At 47.1% G+C, this 20,830-nt stretch overlaps 1 pseudogene; it reads right to left on the bottom strand.

The window, feature by feature from the left end:
• Positions 1-2,283: 2,283 nt before the first annotated feature.
• On the bottom strand, positions 2,284-6,162 carry LOC123043985 (heme oxygenase 1, chloroplastic-like; annotated as a pseudogene).
• Between the last annotated feature and the right edge of the window lie 14,668 nt (positions 6,163-20,830).

The raw sequence follows: 20,830 nt of genomic DNA, 5'->3' as shown, positions 1-20,830 counted from the left end.
CGGATGAGGGGATCTCGCCTCGCGCCGTGCCCGATGCGCCGCCGCGCCGAGGAGTCATCGGGCCCGAGGACTACCTCCCCCCGGGGCAGGAGGAGCTCCTCGAGCGTGTCGTCCTCGAGCTGTCGGTGAGGGAGCAGGAGGAGATGGAAGAGCGCATTCGGTGCGAGCTCGAGTACGAGCGGCTCTTCCTCCAGACAGACATCGCCGCGTCGCAGGCGCACGTGTCCAAGGAGGCTGACCTGCGAGTGATGAAGGCGAAGCAGGCGAAGCTCTACATCGACCTTGACTCCTCCTCCGACTCCGACTGAGCACCGCCGCTAGGGGGCAGCTAACGCACGAGCTCCGGTGAGCTCAATTTTGTGTAGTGGTACGGTACCATAGGCCTGTTCTAGCTCCGGCGAACTTATATGTAATATATGCAATGTTGTGTACGAACTTATGTGAAGAAGAACTATCTATGTGAGCGAGCTCCGGCGAGCTTTTGCTTAAATTTCTCGCGCGAAACAAGTTTTAAAGATTTTACGGGTTTGGATACAGTTTCTGCTCTGTCGCCACGAATTTCAGCCTGCATAAGCGACGTCGTGTGAACTGCAGTTTGCAGTTCGGCGAAATGCGGGGTCTACTAGAGTTGCTCTCAACATAGTACTTCCTCTCCCTTTCATAGCGTGTGTTTGGTTTTTTGTCATTAAGAGCATCTCCAACAGCGGTGGCAAATATCGCGCGGAGGGAGGGGAAGCTGATTTTAGCGGGCGCGGGAAATTTCGGCGCTTTGTAAAAGATCACGCATGGGGGGAGGCAGCCCTTCGCGCGCAAGATTTGGCGCGTGGCGTCTGGCACTCACTACAAAAGGCGTGCGTCCGCTCCCTCCAGCCGCACACTCGACCGCTCCCTCTAGCCACACACTCGACCGCTCCCCTCGCCGCCCCTCTCTTCTTCGCTCCCGCCGCCACCGTCGACATGTCGCTGTGTCGCCGAAGAAGCTCGGGCTACCACGGCATCCGTGTCCGCCCTTCCGACTGGTTCCACGCGGAGATCAGCTCTGGCAACGTGCGTCTCAGTCTCGGGACGTTTGAGACCGCACACGAGGCCACCCGCGCATACAACATTGCGGCGTGGCGCCTCAGCAGGCCACGCTCGCAGATGAACTTCCATGACGCGCAGACGTGCCAGCAAGCGCAGGACCTCGCGTCGCCGCCTCGTCTTATAATAGACCAGGACCGTGAGGAACACCGCAGACGCGAGCGCTGCCTCCTCATCGCCGAGGCGGATGAGCTAGCCATGACGGAGTGGCGCCAGCGCTACCCGCAGGACGTCGCCGACGAGAACGCCTTCTGGGTGGAGAGGACAGCAAGGCGACGTATGGAGCGGAAGGCAGTCGCGGAGGCGCAATGCGATCTTGTTAACACGGGTGGAAAGTCGTTCTTCGACTCAGACGATCCTCATTGGGAAGACACGTGGCTCGATACCTCGGACGACACCAGCGAGAATGATGATGACGACTCGGAGTAGGTTCTAGTTGCACCGGAGTTTTTATCGTGTTGGACTAGTTTTTTTATCTATCTATGCTATGATGAACTATGTATGCTATGTGAACTATCTATGTATCGCTATTTTATCTATTTTAATCTATGCATATGTTTTTTTATATTTGTTCGGAGTGCATATGTTGCTTGTGCGACAGCGCACGTGCAGTTTTTTGCAGCGGCTCGCGCGCGCTAAAATTTGCAGCGGTGTCTGGAGCAAACGCACCCCGCCGCACAAAAACAGGCGATCCACGCGCTCCAAATGTGTTTTTAGCGCGCCGCGCGTAGTGCGGCTGTTGAAGATGCTCTAAGAAGAAACCGTGGAATGGAACGGGCCCGTTCTATACCCAAGAGGCTAGTCCACAACTTGGTTAGGCTAGTTATCGCTGGAACCATATGACACTAGTATATGTTAGAGCATCTACAGCCGTAGCAAATATGACACCGTAAACACCCATGAACACGCCGGGTCAGTGACTGGGCGTGTCCGTTTTGAACCTCTATTTATCAGTTCACGCAGCCACACTCCTCGTCGGTCATTTTGCACATGATTGGTAGAGATGAAAAGAGAGAAATAAAAGAATGCATAAAGAAAAGGTAAGGTGGTCTGGGGTGGGGCCGCGTCCTATGTGGCGGAGTGCTCGGGCGCGTCCGCGAGCCCTCATATCCTCCCCATATTTGTGATGGACTAGTGGTTGGGGCGTCACCCGGTGACGCCTTCTGAAAGGAAGTTTGTGCGGTGTCAGGTAGGGTGCCACACTTTTCATTGAATTTTAGCTTTGATTGATAACACACATGTATGTATAGCTGATGCATTACATACGATGGCTTGTCCAAATTCAGCAAATAAACATGCAATCTTAACACTATATCTATCAAATGTTCATGTTCATCATGTCGTTGTACTCCCAAACTCTAGACTTGTCGCTGCAGTTCAGGTACACGTAGAATAAACGCCCTCCGCCAACCCCACCGAGCCGACACTCACCTTCATCATTGCCTACTCGAGGGGGTGGAAGCGGAACGCTGATATCTCGTTGACACAGAATTCTTGCACGCCGTAGTGCAGCCAGTGGCTGCACTTGCCGCCGAGGTCGACGCTGCTGTGTTGTAGTGTCTTGACGAGCAGGAGGACCGCGCTACCCCATGCACACACAGAGCACCACCAGCCGCAGCAGCCGCCACGTCCGTCGGCTCTCAAACCTAGATGAATCCCATTTGATTTTGATCAAAACCAACTAATCTGTTACATCAGCAAGGAACATATATAGTCCCTCCATCACTTATTTATGAACGGAGGGAGTAGAAGTAAGAACACTGGGAACAAGAATGAAACAAAATAGGCAGGGAGAATACCGAGAATTAATATCAGGCGAGAAAAAAAACATGAGAATCAAATCTGGTGGGGTGGAGGGAGACAGGACTGGCCTGTAAACTCACTAATCGTTGAATTCGTCCACTCGGGATGTATTTGGTTTGTGTCACCAGGTGGAAACGGGCCCATCTCGTCCCTAGAGGTCGTTCTCCTGTTTGGTTGGGTCGAGGAATCGGAACTCACTCGTTCTCAGGAATGGCATATTCCTCCTAGATCCGGAACGCACTAGTACCTCCGAATCGGTGGCGGAACGCCTCCCGTCTCTCACATTTTCCCCGATGTTGTCCCCTCTCTTCTGCTGGTTATCTCGTCCCACCACCAACCAGGCACCTATTCCTGCTCCGGCCGGCACAGAGAGCTTCATTAGTACAGCAACATCTAGTCTTTCATTATTTCTGCTTGATGTGTATGTTGGAATTTCTACCTATATATGTAACTTGTTAAATACTACAAAATAGTGTGAATTTATGTTTGATATATGCTTGAATGTATTTATAAACTGTGCGTGTTGCAAATAAAATTCAAATGTTTTCTCAAAATTTGAATATTATGTTCCTGAAAATACAAAGAGTTAAACTATTCATATTGTTGCGGAAAATTACTCCATTCCAACTGTGGAACCAAACACCAGAACGTAACCATTCCATTCCATCTAATACCCATAGCCAAACACAGGAACGGAACCAACCCATTCCCGTGGAATGGAAATATGAAATTCCATTCCACTTGGTTCTTGAACCAAACACACCCTCAATGTCTCCCATTCAAATGTGTTGTTCATTGTGTATCACCAAAAATTCGAGAAGATTGTCTCGAAATGAATCAAGTAAACATAATAGGTCTCAATGGAAACAAAAAGGACATAGTAATGTACTCCCTCTGTAAACTAATATAAGAGTGTTTAGATCAATATTTTAGTGATCTAAATGCTCTTATAATATTTTACAGAGGGAGTATATATGAGAGTGATGATGATTCTCATTTCTATTATGTGTTATCCCTATGCCAATATCCCTCCTAATGAATAACATATAGTACAATTAGCAGCAGTGCAAAAAATTGCGTCACCAACAATGAAGTGCCTAAACCTGTAGAGAATCTGACCAAATTCAGAAACCTAATTAATTTTTTTGAGGCAAATTTCATGTATTATCTAGCAGCTATTTAGGCTCTATTGCACCATTTTCATTGGGTGATTGAAATTTAGCAACTATTATCTAGCAACAATAAATGATTTTTTTGTTAAACCTAATTAAATTGCACAAAGAGTAATCATGACTGCGGCCATCAAAGTTCAACTGATAGTGTTTCACTTTTGCGAGTAGAACTTCTAGCCAAATCAAGGAAGAGAAATATCTTAAGGGAGTAAGAGTCGGCCAACATACTATAAGAAGCTAAAATAACTGGAAAATACGGCATGCCCTGAAAGTTCATTACCATCATCATAAAGATGAGAACAAATACCTGAGTACTCAACTGGTGAGTGCAATAATCTTATCAGGAGAAAAAAACTTTCCCTGATCCATTAAGCAAAGACTCACATGATCCACTTCAAACAACCAAAGAGAAACTTAGTTAAACCGTCACATTATGAGTACACAAATGAATTTCTTCCTACTTAATACATTCTGTTGCAAAGTTTACAGTGTATTAATAATAGCAAATGACTAATTTTGCTTTATGCCACTACTCAGAGCCCGTGTGCCTAGTAGAAAGAACATTTTATTTTAGTAGACCAATGAAGAAAATGCACGCATGACTTATATCTGGGGTAGGAGATCTCCTGAATAGGCGAACGACTTCTAGGTCTCCTCCAGGCAGTGGTCCTTCTCTTCCCGAGACCAGCTCTGATAGCGAATGTAAGCAGGTTAAGACCAATCCGTGGGAGGATAAATGAGTAGCCAAGAATAAGAGCATGAAAATCAAAGCTCTTGGACTTACAAAAGCAACTTGGTTTAGTGTGGTGCGGACATTCTACAGCAGCTGGCACATGGTACTTTCCCACTTGTAGAACTCCAGCTCTTTCTTGTTCAGAATCTTCTCAACAACCTGAAATGAAGAGACGGCATGATTACTCAATTAAAGGATATCAATTCATGGAGAAACAAACACTCATGCGACACGAACAGATTATGGGATAACATGATGCTATGATTTCGAAAGTACAAAACCAGGATTCAAGGTCCAAACCAAAATGGATAGCTATAGGATGATTATAAAGTTATATCTACATAGCAGTCCCAGATATAGAAGTAGATGTGTATATAATGTGATATATACTCCTCAACAAAGTATACACAGTAATACCACGCTTCTACCTCCTATTGGAATTTCAATCAGCCCAACCAGAAGAATGAGTTGTAAGAACCAGAGCCAACACATGCTTTACAAAAATATGTGGAGTCATTCAAGCACACACCATTTGACTCAGATGAAAGTTCTGATACAAGTCTATTTTATGCAAAGACATACCTTTTTGCCAATCATTCGCCCTCCAGCAGTATGAGCAAAGTACACATTATAGAAGTGACAGATAAATGCTTGGGGGTCCTTCTCACACAACTCTTCCAGGTAGGAGGCACATGCAGTACCAGCGGCAGATGGTTCTGGAATGGTGTGGCCCTGTTCCATGAACCATTCTAGATCTTTCTTCAGTGGCTCTGATCTCTCCAACCCAGTATTCCTGAACTCCACAACTGAAAGGCATAAATAATGAGACTGTCAATCAGCAGATCAAGCTAACAAAGATGAAAGAAACATTCCAAATTTTTCCTAGAGACCCTAAATGCAGAAACAGATTATATAACTTGTGCCATGGTACCACTATAAGATTTCAGTAATTATGACGTTTATTGTTCTAAAACAGAATAAATGAAGTACCATCATCGGCGGGCATGCTCTCGACCTAACCACCTCAGCCAGCAGCGGCGACAGGATGCGGGCTCCAGGGAGGTGTGGCAGGGGGCATGTCGACCAGGTCTGGCTTGACCTCGTCCTCCCGCGGCTTCCTAGGGAGGAGAGCTCGCGGCACCGTCCGCCTTGTCATCAGCGTCATGGGGAAGAGCAGGGCCATGCCTTGCTACGAGGAAGAGGAGAAGATCCGTGGGAGAAGCCGGCCTTCCTTCGGCGGCCCGTGCCGGTGGAGCGATGGGGTGGCGGCGGCTGCAACCCTAGCTTGGGAAGTGGGAAGGCAAAAGGAGATATGAGGTTAGGTGTGAGAGATTACAGGAGCCCCTGCCGAATCCACACATTTTCCCCTTTTTCTTTCTGTCCTTCGATGTTTTTTCTCTTTTGAGAAAACCAGCTTTGCTTCTCTCCCTCGACGTTGCACACTAAAAACGGGAATGACGTGGCTAGAGCGGGAGGGCGCCCCTTGCGCGTAGTTTATTGTGTTTGATATGAGGGTTCGCGGGCAGGCCGGGCATATAGGGATGATATGAGAGGTCACGTCGGGTCACGTTTTTCCTTCTCTCTCCTGTCCGCAGGCACATGAGGGGTGGTTTGAGGCCTCCTGTTGTAGATGCTCTTGCTCCCTTTATAGGGCTTCTTTGATTCAAAGGAATTTTATAGGATTTCTGGAGGATTGAAATCCTTAGGATTTTTTTCTATATTGGTCCTTTGATTCATAGGATTGGATCCCATAGGAATTTTTCCTATGGAATCTTTTGTACTACATTTCATAGGAAATTTAACATCCACTCCAACCTCTTTTTACAATTCCTTTGTTTTTCCCGTGGCATCAAACAATCATTACTAATTCTATAGGATTCAAATAGGCATGCCACTCCAACCCTACACTTTTCCTATTCCTACGTTTTCAAAATCCTACCAATCAAAGAGGCCCTAAATGCATAAGGCGTCTAATAAAAATTTAGCATTTCAACGTGATCATTACACTAGCGGCTTCTCCCGATTTTCCAAGATGAGCAAATTGGAGTCATTATTGTCATTGATTTTTCATTTAATATTCTCTGTCCAATCTTCACGCACCTAGGTTGCAATGCAGCTCCTTAGATGCCCTATGCGATGTGTTACTTGTTAAGTTTCTCCCAATATGACCAGCCTCTGGCTGAGAAGCAGAATGCAGTCGTTCTTGGAACGGAATATAGTGCATATATTAAGTCAAACGTTGCAAATTTTGACCGCATTTATAAAGAAGATATTTACATCTAGAATGTAGTTTCATATTTTATACATTTGATATTGTAGATATAAATAGTTTTGTCTATAAAATTGGTCAAACTTTACGAAGTTTGACTTTTTTTAAAGTATGCACTACATTGTCGGATGGAGGGAGTAGTATTTTATACTTCTCTATCTCTATTGAAAAAATGTAAGGGCATCTCGAATGCATTTCGGACGCTCAAGCCACCCGCAAACATATGGGAATGGACTGAGTTTTCCAGACGCACCCCGCCACCAACACGGTACCCCTAACTATCTGTTTATGCATTCAGTAGACCAAAATTTCGCAAACCAAACACAAAGTGGGCTTTGCGGGCGTCCGGATCACCACCACGTACGCGTCCGACGAACTGTTTTCACCCAAAAATATATAATGCACTCTCCCGCATGAACGCACCTCCGCTCTACGCGCCTCATTCATGCTGGTCCAAAGAGGACGCGGGTGACAGTGTCCTGGACTAGGGGACTAAGCACATCGGCCTACCAGGCATGGGCTGGACCGAGGACCCCAAGACGACCGAAGAATGGGTTGTGTTTGCCTTGACCCACGGCGTACTCAAGATGTAATCCTTCGAAGACTTGGCGTACACTTCAAGAAATGTTTGAATCATCGACATGCTTATCCCTTGATGTAACCGACCTACATGTAACACTAGATACCCCCGGTGCCAACATAAGCCGAGGGGTTTAGTCCATGGGGTCAAGTAAGATTCATTCACAGATGATCTCGAGGTAGATCATCATGTACTTTGTACTCCACCCAAAATCAATACAATAGAATCAGGATGTAGGGTTTTACCTCTTCGAGAAGGCCTGAACCTTGGTAAAACATCATGTCCCTCTTTGTCATGTTACCATCAAGCTAAGATCACTAGCTCGGGACCCCTTAATGGAGATCTGTCAGATTTAACTCTGACATTGGTGGCCCATGCAGGTCTCGTTGTGTGGTCAAAGCGATTTGATGGCATCATCGTTCAATGACCAGATCTGCTCTAGTGTAGTTTTTATGCCGGAGCCCTAAACCTCGGTTCGACTGAAACGCCGGATAAGCCTGAAGCTCCGGCTCCTTGTCGGGACACCGATCTCGACAACCTAAACCCTATGGGTGCTTCCTCTGCCATGACATTAGATCTGGCCGAGGAGCCACATAGGAGCATCGCCCAAATGCCGGTTTCGCACCAGCTAGGGGACGAAAGTTACATTTCATCGAACCAAGGCTGGAGCTCGGGTTTGATGACTTACAACGATGGCTAAAATAGCCAGGCCGCACAAGCGATCCCGAGGTCGACGTCAGATCGGTTTGGAATAACATTTCATCTTCCACCCACCCACATGTCACTTATTGCCCCTATAACTCAAGGGTTTAACATCTGGAATCTAGCTCTCATTGTACAAAAGAAAAAAGAAACAGTCCGGCAGTTCTGGATGCGATTCTTGTTTGTAAAGAACAAAATCCCAGATTGCCCAGTTGGGGTGGCCTTAGCGGCATTCCGTCACAATTGTTATGATGAAGGAACTAGAAAACTATGGCACGGAAATGTCTTAGAACTGCTACTTCTTGAGCTTGCCATTGATTATTCCCTTGAAGAGGAAAGGGTGATGCAGCAAAGTAGAGATAAGTATTTCCCTCAGTTATCAAGGTATCAATCCAGTAGGAGGCACAAGCAAGCCCCCAATATATGCACCTACACAAACTAACAAACACTTGCACTCAACGCGAAAAAGGGGTTGTCAATCCCTTCACGGTCACTTGCAAGAGTGAGATCTAATAGAGATAGATCTAAAAGATAAGTAAAAGGCAAAACAAAGTAAATATAAATAAGTTGCAGCAAGGTATTTTTTTGGTTTTTAGTTTTATAGATCTGAAAAATATATGATGGAAAATAGACCCGGGGCCATAGGTTTCACTAGAGGCTTCTCTCTTGAAGAAAACATACAATGGGTAAACAAATTACTGTTGAGCCATTGATAGAAAAGTGCAAAGTTATGTCGATATCTAAGGCAATGATCATGAATATAGGCATCACGTCCGTGACAAGTAGACCGACTCCTGCCTGCATCTACTACTATTACTCCACACATCGACCGACTCCTGCCTGCATCGAGAGTATTAAGTTCATAAGACAAAGTAACACCTTAAGCAAGATGACATGATGTAGAGGGATAAACTCAAGCAATATGATATAAACCCCATCTTTTTATCCTTAATGGAAACAATACAATACGTGCCTCGCTACCCCTACTGTCACTGGGTGAGGACACCGCAAGATTGAACCCCTCACAAAGCACCTCCCCCATTGCAAGAAAAATCAATCTAGTAGGCCAAACAAAATCGATAGATCAAACAGAAATATTAAGCTATCTCAATCATGCATATAGAGTTCATAAAAGACTCATATAATATTCATAGATAATCTAATCATAAATCCACAATTTATCAAATCTCAACAAACGTAGCGCAAAGGAAGATTACATCAAATAGACCTCCAAGAACATTGAGGCGAACAATGTACTGAAGGTCAAAGAGAGAGAAGAAGCCATCTAGCTACTAGCTATGGACCCTTAAGTCCGTGGTAAACTACTCACGCTTCATCGGAAGGGCAGCAAGGTTGGTGTGGAGGCCCTCCGTGATCGAATCCCCCTCCGCCGGAGTGCCGAAAAAGGCCCCAAGATGGGATCTCACGAAAACAGAAGCTTACTGCGGCTAAAAAGTATTTTTTTGTGTGCCCCTGATGTAAGGGGAATATTTGAGAATTTATAGTTGTTGAGTTAGGGTTGGAAGGTCTCCAAGGGGCCCACAAGCCTAAGGGGGCGCCTCCCGTGGGGCGCGCCCCTAGGGCTTGTGGCCTCCTCGTAGGGAAAGATTCAAGCATACTTGTTGGGGATATTACTACTGGACGTAAACCGGCCAGGGGTAGCCGGATTAACCTTATGAAGACTAGAAGCCCGTGAAGACGTAAGAATGATGGCGCTTTATGAAGGCCCAAGGCCCAGAGGCGAGTTAAGGCATGTAGATGTAAATCGACCTTGTTATGTAACTTGCATTGTAAGATAGGAAGGATAGAGACCGAACCAAACACGTTTATGATCCGGCTCCGGGACTCTGTAAGCCGGCGGGCGTCAACCTATGTATATAAAGGGATGACCCGGCAGCGGTTTAGGGACAACAGACAACAACTCGAAAGCCAGACAAAGCGGATTCGCTCCCTGGCCTTCGAAACCCTAGCAATACCAATCACAACTAGATGTAGGCTTTTACCTTCACCGAAGGGGCCGAACTAGTATAAACTCCCCGTGTTTCCTTGTCCGGTTTAACCCCTTCAAGCTAACCCGTTGCGATGGCTCCACGACTAAGTCCTTTCACAAGGACATCTGCCGTGACAAACCCACGACAGTTGGCGCCCACCGTGGGGCTATCGCACGATGGTTTCGAGTTCTTAAAGGGCAGCTTTGATGGACTCAAGGGATACGCTGTGGGCTGGATGATGAAGAGTCGTCGCGGCAAGCTCTACATCGACAACGCGGGATGGGGTCCCGAGGCCAATTCAATCGAATACGGGTACCGGGTCCGCTTTGGTGGGATTCATGTCTTCATCGGCAAGATTGGCGAACCGGCCCCTGAGCCGGACATCTGCACCGACATCATCGAGACGGCTCAGCGTGCAAGCCCTTCGCCGGTTCAGCCCGTGGCGAAGCATGTTTTCGTAGGTGTCATCCACGGAGCAGGATACGAGGACGGACCGGCGTCCGATGGAGAAACCATTGTCTGTTCCGATGACGAGTCTTCCGGAGAGACCGAATCACTTTATCAGCTCCAGGATGGCCAGATTGGTGGAGGATCCGAGGGCAACAGTATTCCGGACTCCCCTGATCTGCCAAACCGGGCCGCTATCTTCATGGCCGGTACACAGTCAGCGCCTCATTCGTCAGCCGCCGCAGCAATACTCTCCGGTTCAACAACGGCCACGCTGGCGGGGGCAGGGAGCTCTGCGCCGCCTCTGGCTCAAGTCCTGTCTGACTTGTTCGACGCTTTGGCAACATTGATGGCTGCAGAGGTGGATGCAGTAGCCCGGGATCAGCATAACGCGGAGATTGCAAAGGTGAAGGATCAGATAGCTCAGGCTAAAGCGGACCTAGCGGCAGAGAACGCTAGGATGGCTACAGAATGGGTCGAGTTGGAAGCCCAAGCCTACCGGATTAGGCTGGATCAGAACGCTTCCGAAGAAGTCATGAGAAGAAGGTACCGATCACATCTCCCGTCGGGTTATGAGCCACGAAATCTCTTCAATACGCCAGGAGCAGGAACTAGTAACCAGCCAGTATTAAACCGGACGGAGGCGCCAGGAGCCCAGGAACAGGAGCACCGGTTCAACCGCGCACGATGGACCCGCCCCGTCAGAACAACATTGTGCCACAGTATGTTCCAACACCTCCCGGGTATTACTCCAACCCGTTGGACAACATTGTGGCTGCCGCTTCACGATTAGCAGCCCTCCCGACCGACGGCGAATCACCAGTTGCAATTGAGGCACGACGGGCCAGAGATCTCCTTCAAACAGCTCTAAACCAGCAGCAGGCGTATTCACACAGCCGCGAGAGGATTCATTCCACCCCCCGCCCAAGCAGGAGCTACAGCAGGCATGTTGAGGATGAACCGGCCGTATCAAGCAGCGCACGTCACCATAATCCGCCGCGAGGGCACAACCCGGCAGGGGGAGGTGCTAATGCGCAGGATGTGGTAGACCATGGTCGCGTGCGTCGAGAGGCCGAGTTAGCAGCTCTGCACGGAGCCCGTCAACCTACTCCGGTTCACCCTACCGCTTCAGTAGAGCCAGGTGTGGTGTTCAGTTCCTTAGGGGTGCCGTGTCTTACCCTCGCTTTGCGTAAAAGTGAGACTGCCCAAGGATTTCAAGGGGCCTCGTAAGGTATCCAATTATACCGCCGATCTACAGGCAGAAGCATGGGTGGAAAGCTACGAGATGGCAATGGAGATGCTAGATGTGGATGAAGCGGTATGTGCTAAATACTTTACCATGATGTTGGAAGGAACAACTCGTACTTGGTTGAAGAGCTTGCCAACTAACTCTGTCAGATCATGGGCCGAATTGAAGCACTGGTTTATCCAGAACTTCAAAGATACTTGTAGCAGCCCATGTCAATTGTGGATCTGGCCGCTTGTGTCCAAGAGGAGGGGGAGTCCATGACCCATTGGGTCAAGCGGGTCTCAGCTATTCTGCATTCATCGGATCGTATCAATGCAGATACCGCAGTATTAATGTTGGAGGGGAATTGTCGTTTTCTGCTGCTCAAACAGAAGTTAGGAAGGCTCAAACGTCACTGCAATGATATGTCAACACTTATGGCCGCTTTGGTTAAGTACGTCGATTCAGATAATACCAAAGACCCTGACTCAGAGGAGGACAAACTGGGGAAAGGGAAAAAGAACGGCAACACCAAGGGTCAGCAGCATAATCCGGCAGGCCATGGGAATAGTGGTAAGCGCAAAGCTGACAACAGCTTGGACTTTGTCGCTAACACCGATGCTCAAGACAATGGCTAGTGCCGTAAGGGCAAGCAGCCCTAGAGGGGCAGAGGTTCAGGCCCCAATTTGGAGCGCCTGTTAAATCAACCCTGTCCAAAGCATGGATCAAAGGAGAAGCCATCGTCGCATCTTTGGAAGGATTGTTATATCATGTGAGATTTCAAGAACTCCAATATGTTCCAGTACGATAATGGCCCGCCTGGCGGTTCAGGAGGTGGTTTCCATGGGCCGGGTTACGGAGGTGGCAGTTCCAGTTCAGGATTTCAGGGTAATCAAACCGGACACATCAATCAAGGGCACCAAGGCAACCAGGGAGGTTACAACCATCAGGGGAACCAACAGCAGCAGCAGTTGGGTTATCAGAGCAATCCTAAGCAGCTAAATAGTGGGCAATATCATGTCTTCACCACTAGCTTGTGTAAGCGTGATCAGAAACTTCACAAGAGGGCAGTAAACTCTGTTGAACCGGCGGTGCCTCAGTATTTGTGCTGGTCTAAGCAACCCATTTTGTGGAGTAGAGAGGATCACCACCCCAGGTTGACAATCCGGGTCACTTGGCCTTAGTGGTGGCCCCTAAGTTGGGGGATACAAGTTCACTAAGGTACTCATGGACGGGGGAAGTAGTATCAACATTCTATATTATGATACATTCCGCCGTATGGGGTTGACAGATAAGAATCTTAAACCGTCAAATACCGTTTTTCATGGTGTGGTGCCTGGCAAGTCTGCATATCCAGTGGGCAAGATAGCCTTAGAGGTGGCTTTTGGAGATGATTATGATTCAAGGTCAGAAACATTGACTTTTGAGGTGGTGAAAATCAAAAGTCCATACCACGCTTTGTTTGGGCGGCCGACTTATGCTAAATTCATGGCGAGGCCGTGTTATGTTTATCTACAGCTTAAAATGCCAGGTCATAAGGGGACTATCACAGTACACGGGAGCAAAAAGATCACTTTGGAGTGTGAGGAAGGTGATGCGGCTTATGCTGCCACGGAGGAGTTGAAGTTCTATAAGGAGCAAGTTGATCCGACAGATATGACCTCTTTGAAAAAGCCAACTACGGAACATGATCCGGCGTTGAAATTCAAATCGGTCATAGACACTAAGATGATTGATTTTGTTCCTGGCGATTCATCCAAGCAGTTCAGCATCAGTGCTAACCTGGATCCCAAATAGGAAAGCGCGCTCATCGAGTTCATCCGTGAGAACCGGGGCATCTTTGCATGGAAACCTTCTGACATGCCAGGTGTACCGAGGGAACTTGCTGAGCACACACTTAACATTGATCCTAAGTTTAAACCGGTTCGGCAGTTTCTTCGCCGCTTCAATGAAGAAACGCGCAAGGCTATTGGTGAGGAGGTAGCTCGGTTGTTGGCCGCAGGGTTTATCGTGGAAGTCTTTCACCCAGAGTGGTTGGCTAATCCGGTGCTAGTTCTTAAGAAAAACGGCACTTGGCGTATGTGTGTGGATTGCACATATTTGAACAAGGCTTGCCCTGCAGACCCCTTTGCCCTCCCTCGTATCGATCAGATCATTGATGCTACGGCAGGTTGTCACCGTTTGTGTTTTCTGGATGCTTATTCTGGTTATCATCAGATCAAAATGCCAGTTAAGGACCAGGAGAAGACAACTTTCATCACTCCCTTTGGAGCCTTCTGTTATGTCTCCATGCCCTTCAGGCTTAAGAGTGCCCAGGCGACTTATCAACACTGTGTTCAGAATTGTCTTCATAAGCAAATTGGGCGCAATGTTCATGCATATGTGGATGATATTGTGATAAAGTCCAGAAAAGAGGAAACGTTGATAGATGACTTGAGAGAAACCTTTGACAACCTCCGGGTTTACAAGATGATGCTCAATCCGGAAAAATGTGTCTTTGGTGTTCCAGCAGTCAAACTCTTGGGTTTTCTAGTGTCAAATAGAGGCATTGAGGCTAATCCGGAAAAAATTTCAGCAATTACATCTTTGTCTAAACCGGCGTGTACCAATGACGTTCAACGTCTGGCCGGCCGGATTGCGGCTTTGAGCCAGTTTATCAGTCGTCTTGGGGAGAAGACTATCCCTCTATATCAGATGCTTAAGAAAACAGATAATTTTGTCTGGAGCGAGGCAGCGAATAAACCGTTTGAGGATCTGAAGAGGCAGTTAGCTGAACCACCTGTGCTTGCAGCATCGATCGATAAGGAGCCGTTATTGCTATATGTGGCTACTAATGCCCGAGTTGTTAGCGTGGCTATTGTGGTGGAGCGCAAGGAAGCTGGCAAGGAATATCCGGTTCAACGGTCGGTTTATTATTATCAGTGAGGTGCTCATTGATTCAAAGCAGAGGTATCCACATTGGCAGAAGCTGGTGTATGGAGTGTTTATGGCAAGCCGGAAGCTTAAACACTATTTTCAAGGTCATCCTATCACAGTGGTCAGTTCAGCCCCTCTGGGAGATATCATTCAAAACAGAGAAGCAACGAGCCGGATTGCCAAATGGGCTATTGAGCTTGGACCTCACGGGCTCAAATACATACCTCGCACAGCGATCAAATCCCAAGCACTCGTGGACTTCATCAATGATTGGACGGAGTTGCAGGCACCAGAGGAAAAACTAGATAACACGTACTAGACTATTCACTTTGATGGATCCGGACAGTTGGAGGGCTCGGGGGCTGGAGTCATACTAACTTCCCCACGAGGTGACAAGTTTTGTTATGTCCTTCGTTTAATGTTCCCTTGTACTAACAATGCAGCTGAATATGAGGCCTTACTCCACGGTCTTCGGATGGCTAAAGAGATGAACTTAAGCCGAGTTAAGTGCTTTGGGGATTCAGATTTGGTAGCCCAACAGGTGTCTGTCACTTGGGATTCTAAAGACCCACTCATGGCTGCATATCGACGAGAGGTGGACACAGTGGCTAGTCACTTCAAGGGTTATCAGGTGGACCATATAGACCGGCAAAAGAATGAAGCGGCAGACGCTTTAAGCCGCCTTGGTTCTCAGCGTAAACTGGTTCCACCAAATGTCTTTCTTGACGTGCTACATAATCCGTCGGTCAAAGTACCAACAGAGAAGGAGTTGGCTATTCCTGACTCGGAGGCTCAATTGGTGGCGGCTTTGCATGTCATACCGGATTGGACAATCCTATATCTGGCTTACATGAACCGGGGCGAATTACCAGAGGATGAAACCTCAGCTTGGCAGATAATCCGGCGTTCCAAATCGATGACTATACTCAACGGAGAATTGCATCATTACAGCGTTTCAGGGGCAATTCAGCGTTGTGTTTCTCCTCAAGAGGGTTGTGAAATTTTGTGAGAAATCCATGAAGGGTATTGCGGTCACCAGGCTGGTTCAAAGTCTTTGGTGGCTAAAGCTTTTCGCCACGGCTTCTATTGGTTAACAGCTCATGCTGATGCTGAGGATTTAGTCAAACGATGTGACAGTTGTCAAAAATTCGCACGCCGTGCTCATATTCCGGTTCAGGAGCTGAGGATGATTCCAATAACATGGCCGTTTGCGACTTGGGGGCTTGATATGGTTGGACCCTTTAAGCGCTCCAAGGACAAAAAGACCCACTTATTAGTGGCAGTTGATAAATTCACCAAATGGGTGGAAGCAGAGCCAGTCAGTAAGTGTGATGCGGCTACGGCGGTTCAATTCATCAAAAAAGTGATATTCCGGTTTGGCTTTCCACACAGTATCATCACTGATAATGGTACTAATCTTTCAAAGGGAGAGATGGAGGAGTTTTGCCAATGTGAGAACATCCGGCTTGATATAGCATCAGTGGCTCACCCCCAATCTAATGGTCAAGCAGAGAGGGCAGATCAAGAAATTTTGAGAGATATTAAACCTCGGCTTATGGTTCCTTTGAAGCGGATGCCGGGTTATTGGGTGGAGGAATTACCTTCTGTGTTATGGAGCATCAACACCACGCCTAACAGATCAACGGGTTACACACCCTTCTTCATGGTTTATGGAGCGGAGGCGGTTCTCCCTAGTGACACCCGTCACGACTCGCCCCGTGTGGCAGCTTATGTTTAAGCGGATAATGAGACAGCTCATCAGGATTCTCTGGACCTGTTAGATGAGGAGCGTGATCTTGCAGCAGCACGTTCGGCGATTTATCAACAAGATCTCCGACATTATCACAGCCGCCGGGTTAAGACCAGAACCTTTCAAGAGGGTGATTTGGTGCTCCGGCTCATCTAGGATCAAACAGATATGTACAAATTATCCCCACCTTGGGATGGACCTTTTGTGGTCAGCAAGAATCTGCACAACAGGTCATACTACCTCATTGATGTTCGAGAGCACCAAGACTCACGTAAATCGGAGGAGGAGACCAAGCGGCCATGGAACATAGCTATTCTTCGGCCTTACTATACTTGAGCCACAGGCTCTTCATATGTACATATTTATGACAATGTATATATTATATAATAAACCGGAGCCTCCATTAAAGCGGGGTCTCTGTTCTTTTTACATCATGTGTGCGCTTACAAGAATTTTTACTGACAAAGGGGAGTTTTTTGTTAAACCGGTCTCTGCAGCCGCACGAATATAAAGAAAATCACTAGGGGGCTTGGTCATATCTGAACCATAGCTACACCTCTTGATCGGTTTAAAACCACAAAGGGATATCACTAGGGGGATTGGTTGTTATCACACCATAGCTACACCTCTTGATAGGCGTTTAGCCACAAAGGAAATTATGTGGGGCCAAAGAGAGTATTGCACAAAGCACAAACTCAAACATGGGCACCCACTGAGCACATCTCACAAAGTTACTTGGGGGCTCTTTGTGTGTAACGCCCTCGATGCGGCTATATCTCCCATGTGTCGAAGCACGACTTAGAGACATAACCGCATTGAAAGCAATGTCGCAAGTGAGGTAATCTTCACACAACCCATGTAATACATAAGGGAAAAGATACATAGTTGGCTTACAATCGCCACTTCACCGAATTACATGAATAAAGCATTACATCATCCAGATACAATCAAGATCCGACTACGGAACCAAAATAAAAGAATAACCCCAAATGCGACAAAGGTCCCCGATCGACCCCAACTGGGCTCCACTACTGATCAACTAGAACGAAGCAACACAAAGGACAAGATCTTCATCGAGCTCCTCCTGAGCTTGGTTGTGTCATCTGCACGGACTCATCGGCACCTGCGAACTGGTTTTGGAAGTATCTGTGAGCCACAAGGACTCAGCAATCTCGCACCCTCGCGATCAAGACTATTTAAGCTTATGGGTAAGGTAAAACGTATGAGGTGGAGCTGCAGCAAGCGACTAGCATATATGGTGGCTAACATACGCAAAAGAGAGCGAGAAGAGAAGGCAAAGCACGATCGATAAACTATGATCAAGAAGTGATCCTAGAACAACCTACGTCAAACATAACTCCAACACCGTGTTCGCTTCCCGGACTCCGCCGGAAAGAGACCATCACGGTTACACACGCAGTTGACTCATTTTAATTAAGTTAAGGTTCAAGTTATCTACAACCGGACATTAACAAATTCCCATCTTCCCATAACCGCGGGCACGACTTTCGAAAGTTCAAATCCTTGCAGGGGAGTCCCAACTTAGCCCATCACAAGCTCTCACGGTCAACGAAGGACTAGACCTCCTCCCGAGACATTCCGATCAGACTCGGTATCCCGGTTCTACAAGACATTTCGACAGGGTAAAACTAAACCAGCAACACCGCCCGAATGTGCCGACAAATCCCGATAGGAGCTGCACATATCTCTTTCTCAGGGCACACTCAGATGAGCTAGACGTCGGGTAGGCAAGCCCAGAGTTGCCCCTGGTAGCCCCGGACATCGCTCAGTTGGACCAACACTCAGAGGAGCACTGGCCCGGGGGGGGGGGGTAAAATAATGATGACCCTCAGGAGCGCGACTCCCAAGGAAAAAGAAAGGCTAGGTGGCAAAAGGTAAAACCAAGGTTGGGCCTTGCTGGAGGAGTTTTATTCAAAGCGAACTGTCAAGGGGTTCCCATTATAACCCAATCGCATAAGGGAAGCAAAATCCGGGAACATAACACCGATATGACGGAAACTAGGGCGGCAAGAGTGGAACAAAACACTAGGCGAGAGGCCGAGCCTTCCACCCTTTACCAAGTATATAGATGCATTAAGATAACATGGCAATATAATGATATCCCAACAAGTAAATAGATGTTCCAACAAGGAATGGCCTCCAATCTTCACCTGCAACAAGCAACGCTATAAGAGGGGCTGAGCAAAGCGGTAACATAGCCAAAAACGGTTTTCTAGGACAAGGTGGGTTAGAGGTTTAGTTCAACAATATGGGAGGCATGATAAGCAAGTGGTAGGTATCGCGGCGTAGGCATAGCAAAAGAGCGAGCAACTAAGCAAGCAAAGATAGAAGTGATTTCAAGGGTATGATCATCTTGCCTCAAATCCCGCAAGGAAGAAGAACGAGTCCATGAAGAAGACAAACGGACGTAGACGAACGGGTACTCACAAACACGACGTTATCGGAACCAATCTGAAGAAGCAAACACCGGAAAAGAAGCACACAACATAGTAAACAACCAACACATGAACAAGCTATGATATGCGGGATGCGGTATGCGATGCATATGCATGATGTGACAAGGAATGCATGAACCTGGCCTCAAATTGGAAAACCAAGCATGCCACTGGAAATATGAGATGAAATCGCTTGAAAACAATATAAAGAACGCCGGAATCGGTGTTACGGTTTGGAAATGGCAAGCGATTCAAATATGACACCGGTCTGCGATTTACAGCAAGTAGCCATCTAAATGCAATGAGTTGAACAAGCTACAACACCCAAACATGGCAACAAAATACATGGCAGGGATGCATTCAAGATGCTTAACAAAAGTCTAGCACTGAGCTACGGCCAATTCATCCATTAACAGGTTCAAACAAGCATGGCAAAAATGCATATGGCAAACAGATTTCAGACTTAGTGAAATTAACACTTGTCTGGAATTTCATATCAGGTAGCACACTTCGGAGCAACAAAACTACACGCTACAGGACCTGAACATGGAAAAGTAAGGCATGGCATGGAGATACTCAAAGAGCTTAACAAAAGTCCCTTAGTGACCTTGAGGCAAAAGGGATCAGAAAATATTGCAAGCATGTGAATATGGCAAAAACATAATCAGTTCTCAGACTTAGTGAAAACTGAAGCATGCTGAAAACAGATATCAAGTAGGCATGTTTACGAGCTGGATGCACTCACTACAGAGCAAGGCATGACAATCTAAGCATACACCCATCAACAATACACATTAAACAAGCTAGACATGGCAAGAACAATAACATAACATGCTCGGATCAACTACAACATCCTCGGCAAAATCGCTAACAAGTAGATAATCTGCCCAGATTCACGAAGTAGCAAAAGTAGAGCTCGATTGACTTAAGCTAGGGTGCTCCATAATTACAAAAAAAGACATGGATGGATAGAGCACTACAAGATTAACAAAACATCCTTACTGATCATGCTCAAAAGAGGCACGGATCACTAGGAAACAACATGAACATATGGCATCATGAAATAAACAGATCAAGGACTTAGTGGAAATGCTAAGTCCCTGAAATCAGCATTACCAAGTGCCTCACTTGGCAAGCTTGTGCTAGTCACCACACACATCATAAAAATACATGGGTTGCACCTCTGGAAAGATGGAAAAACCCTTAACAGAACATATGCAGAGCTCATGGGCATATCATGCACACAATAATCATGGCAAAAATGACAAATAGCTAAACGGAGTAGCAGATCTGACAATTATCTCAAGTAGCACTCTTCTAACAGCATTTCGGGCATCAAGATGAACACAAATGGAAATGATGCAATGGAATGAAATGATGTACTCTCTGAGGCGAACATTTTGATATGCTATATGCATGAATCGGATCTACGGATGCAAAGTTAAGGCATGATGAACATGGGCATATGAAACATGGAAATCTCGGGGACTTGGGGAAAAAGTCAACCTCTCTCAAATCTCAGATCTAGGGTTCGTGCACGTGAACCTAGGCGCGGACGGAGTTTGCCGGAACAGTGGCGGAGTTCGTCGGAGGGACGATTCCGGCCGGGGCGAAGGTCGGCGAGGCCGGATGCGGCGATGGCTGGTGGCCGCGGTCCTCGGGTGGCGCGGCAACCGAGGCGACGGTGGTGGCCGGCGGCCGGT

The sequence above is a fragment of the Triticum aestivum genome, chromosome 1A, assembly GCF_018294505.1.
Source record: "Triticum aestivum cultivar Chinese Spring chromosome 1A, IWGSC CS RefSeq v2.1, whole genome shotgun sequence".
Classification (NCBI taxonomy): Eukaryota; Viridiplantae; Streptophyta; class Magnoliopsida; order Poales; family Poaceae; genus Triticum; species Triticum aestivum.
Note: the sequence above shows the minus strand (reverse complement) of the source record. Positions and strands in the feature narration are given on the sequence as shown.